General features: G+C 31.3%; 1 pseudogene; it reads right to left on the reverse strand.

Moving 5' to 3' along the window:
* Window positions 1–698: 698 nt before the first annotated feature.
* On the reverse strand, window positions 699–3,069 carry LOC148614233 (uncharacterized; annotated as a pseudogene).
* Between the last annotated feature and the right edge of the window lie 4,236 nt (window positions 3,070–7,305).

Consider the following 7,305-nt stretch of genomic DNA (forward strand, 5'->3'; position numbering starts at 1 on the left):
AAAGTCAAATTGAAGCCATATTGACTTTTTCTTGAAATTCAATTATCAATGGCAAAAAGATTGGACTAAAACGATGGCTCGACCTGCATTAACACTAATAAGCATATCTTATACTTTAAAAACTATACTGGGAGTAACATAAAGTACATCTTAGTTGCTTAAAATCCACAGCATGCACAATTGCTGAAAAAGTTTAATCCTTAACGATGTCCGAATAATAATGATAAAAACCTGAAAAAAAAAACATACAAATACGCAAGTTTAGATGTGCATGTAACATTACTTTTACCATTTGATTGGCCAGTGGTTTATATTTTAAATCCAACACACCTGATAGCATTCGAAATTTCTTCAATCTCTGTAAAGCCCTTTCTACATGAATTCTATGACAAGCAATATTTTTAGTAAGTTTTACTTCTGCTGATGTAAGACGGCGATTTTTACCCCATTTACATTTCCTTGTAAAAGGAGGAATAACCAGTGTTGCTCGCCTGTCTTATAAAAGATCTCTTACGGTAAAACCTCTGAAATAATTTCATCTCCTGGATGAATCAAGATCAAGAAAGCCACTATTTTCCGTAATAAATCTATCTGATGTATTTCCTTCCCACAGGTCAGAAATAAAATTGAATGCAACTGACGGAGGTATTCTCACTAAAACTTTAAATGTGTTATGATTTTTGTAGTTACTGTAACTTGTGCTGTTGGTGATCAAGGTTTTTGAATAAATAATTCAGTACAGTCTATAATGGCAGTAGTCTTTGGAAAGTTTTTTTTTCTGAACGATAGAGGCATGTACTTTCTTATTTTATCTCGATTTGGCCATTTTATGCAAGGAACAAAAATGCTGTTCATAAGATTAATCCAGGTGGTAAATATCTGAGAAACTGACCAGTATTTTATTTTTGGTTCCAATTCATCTGAAACTCTGGTTTCTGAAACACCAAAGATATCTGCCAAGAAAAAAAGACATTACAGCTAGTCTTAACTTTACTAAGGTTAACAAGAACTCTTGGTAGCGGCTTAACTTTCTTGGTGGACCAGATTTTTGCTTGTTGCCTTGCTGGTAGTTCACTACTTCTGCACTTGTCTTCCCTGACCAGTATTTTATTTTTGGTTCCGATTCATCTGAAACATCTGAAATTGTAACATTGAAATGATGTACACATATACTGAAGAGGAGAGAAGTGGAGATTCAGGTAATGAAAAAAAGCTATACATGTGTACTTTTATTTCAATAAGAATAGTGAATTTGTAATAGTGAACATATAAAATGATTCTTATAGCTGAGAAAGCTAGCACATACAGTTACAAGAAGCACAGATAGCTGATCCTGTACCAATTACCTTGTACTACAAATTGTATTCATTTCTACTACATAAATGTATCAAGTTATATTTGTAACAACAGCCTTTCCTTAAATGATACATCTCAATGCAGTTGATGTTACCAGTAGTTTCATAAAAATGTTCATAATCATCAAAAGCAATTTTCATTGTTGATCACAAAAAATTAATTTGGCATCTTTCTTAACTTCCATAATTACTTCAAACAAAAGTCCTTAAAAATTGATGACGTTACAGGCAATAAAATGTTTTTCTTAAAATTTTCAAGACAAATGATTGTAAAACAGTGTATTAAACCACATCCTACCACCAGTCCTTGCAACTGGGCTTTTGAAGGTATCCCAGTGTAATTTCTGACATTTTCATCATTTTTTTGTCATCTTTTTTACAAACAAATCCCGTAGAAGAATCCTCCAACACAGCCTCATGATTCTTTACCTGGTCTTCCAATTCATTTATGTCGGCCTTTGTCAGACAAGTCTGTGTTTCAGCATCACACTGTCAGGGAAATCCTTACCAGCATTAAAACTGTAATCATGTTCTATGCAATGTTCTAAAAATCAATAAATTTAAACAGAGGAATAAGAAATACTAAATTGTCATCTATAATATTCCAATAAAAAATCAAACAAGTGTCCTGCATATGTAAAATACAATGTAGTACATGTATTTTCAATTACAATAACATGTATTATACTAGTACATTAAACAGAAAGGTTTGTACATGTAAATTATACATATGTATATGTTTTTTATGTAGTATTATTGGCTACATTCATCGAAATAGCAAATATTGTTGTTTAAGTACTATTACACATAAATGTGAAATATTCAATGATGTGTCTTTAGTGCTCATGGCCATTTTAGAATGAAATGATTGCACTTCTATTTCCATCAAGGCACATGGTGGCTTAACTACTGCAATAAAAATTGGGTGATGCATGTTTTAATGATAAATTTTTTTTTGAATTTATAGAAAGTAATTTCTTATTATGTTTCGCTTAATGTCAATGATTCCAAGATTTAGATTTTTAATTTCAACATTAACTACACACCTTACTAGTGCATTAATGTTACAAATAAATTGAGTACAAGGTATTCCCTCTTCAGAAGTAATCATTATTCTATATCTTAAGACATGTAAGATTGAGGTTTTCAGATACAGGTATACCTCTGTTCCCAACATGTGTACAACATCTATCCATCTCACAATTAAGTACAAATGCATATTTAACTTCATTTAATGTTATATAATACTAACTCTTTGAAGAAGGAATTTCACTGCAATGATAAAAAGTATCCATGTCTACGTTCTACTGTACTTGTTCACACACAGTTGTGGATTTCTTTAGACACTGAGGCTGAGCTCTGGATAATTCTAACTTCCTAATGCTTATATCAGATCGTACATTCTCTTGTTGTTTGTTATTATTGTAGGCAAAAAGTTCTGGGTAGGGATGCTCTTTTGTTGGTTTGCCTTCAACGAAATGTTTGGAACACAAACGATTTGACTTTTTGGGCTAATATTTTTGACGCCTAACAAATTCCAACCACTTTTTCCTCAATTTAGGTGCCTTGAGCTGGATGGGTAAGAGAAAAAACTCAACACCCGCCATGTAACCATATTTTCCTCTTTTTCTATCATCAGAATTATACCCGTCTGCTGCACACTAGTACGCTTTTGAACTTTTAACTTGTCTACTGTCATTTTCCGTCCTCCGAATAAATATGATCCCAACAGAAACATATAATTAGAATTTAGCAGTTTTGTCGTAAGCCTATCATTTATTTAAATGAAACTTTACACGAAGCAAAAAACATCATTTACAGATGCGTTAAAAGGAATATATTAGTCTTACATTAATTCTTATTGTCCTATTAATGGCGATGGGATATAATAACGCAACCGCCCGTTCATAATATATTTGTGAATACTCTTCAATTAACGTCCTTCAAAAACTTTGCACAGCAGCAGCTGTTTGTTTCCTCTCTAACTAACCGCCGCAGACAGGCCTTTCAAAATTCTCCGACCTAATCCCAACCAAATTTTGTTTTGCAATCGAATAATGATGGACACTTTAAAATGGATATATTTCTTGAACAAAAATAATAATTTAGATTTCCAATTATCATATTTGCTGAGGTAAACATTTGTATCTTCACACTAACACAATTAATCCAACATATCAGTTGAATAGTTAAGTAACCTGAACAGTTGAAATATTTACTTTACTACTTTCACTAGGAGAAATTTCGTTCAGGAGATTACCAATTCTCATTGAACAATTATAGTTGTGACTCCTACATTTATCCACGTTTCTCTAATTTTGCTTCATTTTCATACCGTTGACCGGTGTGGAAAAAAATGTTCTCATCACTAATGACTTTTTTTGTTCTCAGAGTTCGATAGGCTTAGAAACCTTGAATCGCCTCGATTGCCATTTTAGTTATGTTTCAGTTAAATGAGATAATTTTGGTGTTTTCTTACCTTAAATAAGAATTATGAAGGGACTTGGGAAGATTTGAAGTGAAAAAAACCTTTGAAATCGTCTGGTTTCTTTTGTTTGGAATGTTTGCGTTTATGTGACGTCAACATGTTTCCTACGAATCGGAATCATAACGATTCATTCGCTTTTCATTTTTGGGTATATTTGACGTTTTGAGGGCACATTAAATAAACATAATCTACACTCAGAGCTTGTTGATTATGAATATCTCACATCTCGTGAAATAAATTTTATAGTTTGAATAGTTCAGCAAGCCTCGCATCAAAACTATAAAATTTATTTCACTCGATGTGAGAAATTCCATAATCAACTCCTAATCGTTGTAAATTCTACCATATCTACCATAACAAAAGACAAATACGCTATCTTTTATTACTGCTACATTAATTTAATCATTTCTTCATTTGATCAATTTGTTTTTTTTTTCACAGTTATAATAACATTTTCATTTTCAATTACATAGCAAGTATGTTACCAAAAGACATCTTGTCTCAATATCGTAAAAGTCAATTATATATTAAATTACTTGAACAACAATTAAAGCGAAGAGACGGCTAGCTATTTGGAAAATCTATTACTTGTGTAATATAAATATCAGAGGAACTGCTAAAACGTTCAGATGAAATTGAATAGGGAAGTGCATGAGTGCATAATTGCTTGAAGATATTTAAAATTCATTGTGCTAAAGTGAATATTTTTTCATATTTTATTGTACAATTTTAGAAATGTCAGATGACATAATATTGGAATGAAATCCTAAAATGACCATGTTCTTAAGTAAAGAAGAGAGATGGAAATTTGAAAAGCAAAAAAAAATAGTGTTTTTGAAAGTCGAATTCGAAACTTCCATTGATTAATAAAAAGTCAAAATTTTGAATTTACAAATCTCGAATAGTAGTCTCGGGGTTTTAATAATGTCAAAATTTATACTCAAAGAATACTTATGTCTCAATTATACATGTTTGCAAATTTCAAGAGTTAGTGTGCGGGCATTAAAAATAGACTAATAGACTCTAAGAGAATCGTCAAACTTGAATGCATATTTGATATAATGTATGATTTGAATCGACATTTTCATTTTCCATTGAATGGGCGAGTTAAATTTCCATTAAATAACAAATTGATTTTTTCACTTCACCAATGCTTTTAAAATAAGAGATAACCTAGATCATTCTAGTTCCCACGACTTTTGTTTGTTGTCTTTAAAAGATGGGCAAAGATACGTTTGAAAAATTGTTTTGTTTGATAGGGAAATCAAAGGAAAGTAATCCTGGGACAAAGACCAGATATGGAAACAAACACAAGAAAGAGAATAAAATAACAAAAGCAATACATACAATCGACAACTCGGATTCCACTAAATGATTTTGTTTGAAATTTATCTACATATAACAACGCCTTGTCAACAGGACAAAGCAATTCGGTTATGCTTTAATGTCAAAAGGAATTTTTTCCGTATTTTTTAACTTTGGTTGAATTAGATCGTTAACGTTCTGAAGTTGTTTCCTTGTTTTATTGTATATTAAAGGATGGATCTAATGTGTCGTTAAAATGTTGAGATAACTTGGTAAAGATCGAAACTGCTTAAGAATTAAAACCTTCAAACTGTAGTTGATAGATTGGAATTTCAACAATCATCAATGAAAAAGTATATTTTTAGCCGTTCCATTTGGTGGTACACCGAATACAGAGGTTAGATGTCTAGATGGAATTGACTGTGTTTATATATATCACACATGCTCAGGATACTCATCACGCTGCCCTGATGGAAAAGAGCAATCAGAAGAGTTTTGTCGAAGTATAATGCTAATTTTTAATTTATATGAACATTTGGCTGGCTCATGTTTTCAATTTGTAGTGACGGCCTGACACCTTATTTTGATTTTTCAATATTTCCCGTCGTTCACGTGTCTACTTTGTTTGTTTTTTTTATGTGTTTGTTACTCGTAGATCTTTCTTACTCGTAGATCAGAATTAGTTTTAAATGGGGCAGTCAAAGATGTTACTTTATTTCTTTTCTACTTTAAACGGAAGAAAAACAGTAAATTAAAATAAAATAATTGAAAAAAAATTGTTGGAAAAAAGTCCTCTTAAACTACAATCTGATCTTTGATCTATGAATGAACCATAGGCAGTCTATAATGAAATTGGAAATAAAGGAAATAGAACTAAAGATAACTGCTCATATTTTGGAATTCATACATCCGTTTAACTAGGCTAGTGTCTCGTTTGAGTTTGAAAGGCTTGCCAAAGGTATCAATTTATTTTTTTATAAGAAATGAAATATAACATTGATTGTGGGTTCTATATAACCGAGAAATGATCCATTTTATTCATTAACAAACAGATAAATGTTAATCTTACCATGACAAATTGAAATAAGGTCTAACAAGTGCTTGATGGTATTTACTGTTCAGGGTCTTATATGTAATCTAGACTATATCTTCTATGATAATGTAAAGCGACAACATCATTGATTTATACAATTATTGGAGTTTAATGTTTTCTGAATATTTATAGTATACAAGAGTTGAAGTCAGAATGAACGTCGCCTTTGGTATTGTAGACATCCACAAATATCGATTAAATTACTGTGATATGTATGATCGGAACAACTTATTTGGGAAGTTGGAATAAAAAATATAGACGAGAAATAATTTTACCACGCGACTATGGTTAACTAACAGATGTACATTTCACTGTCTTTCTACAGATTTTACATGTCCAGAAGGGAAGGTGAAATGTAAGGATGGACTTCAGTGTATCGATGCACAGGATTTTTGTGATGGGTTTTCTAAAGACTGCAATGATGGTAGTGATGCGGACGAAGCTTTTTGTACAGGTCCTTGTAACAAGCAATTACGTTTTTTCATTAAAGGAAGACCACTGGCAAGGAGAAATTTTTTTTTATATTTCTAGAAGGTTGAAATTGGTGGAGGGGAAATTTAATTTATCTAATAGGTTTTTTTTCCTTTGCATTTGTTTGTTGTTCAATTTGTCCTCTTTTAATTGTCAGTGGAAATATATTTTTACGTTTTGTTTCGTCTTGTTTTATACTGTATTTTGTTTTTCGTTTTTATCATTATTTAAACGATTTCAATTTCATAATTTTGTTTTAGCATTAAAGGAAATATAATGCATGTTATTTCTTGTTTATTTAGATTATAAATGTCCAGATGGAACCATAAAGTGCAGATGGGTTATTGTAAAACCAGGAACTTTTGCGCACAAAATATTTTGTACCGATCTTTATTTTGATTGTGCGTAAAACTTTAAATTCTGGCTCATAACAGAGCTATCTGCATGCTAGGTATGATGACTCAATTCATATTAAAAAGAACATATTTTGCCTCATCACTGTATTGTCTTTTAACATTTACGTGTTAGCTTCACTTTGAGGCTATCCTTGAAAACTGGTTTAAAGTTTCCGTAAATTACAATCATAATGTCAA

Source organism: Perna viridis, chromosome 6, assembly GCF_037379345.1.
Source record: "Perna viridis isolate PV_CMFRI_1.1 ecotype Kerala chromosome 6, ASM3737934v1, whole genome shotgun sequence".
Lineage (NCBI taxonomy): Eukaryota > Metazoa > Mollusca > Bivalvia > Mytilida > Mytilidae > Perna > Perna viridis.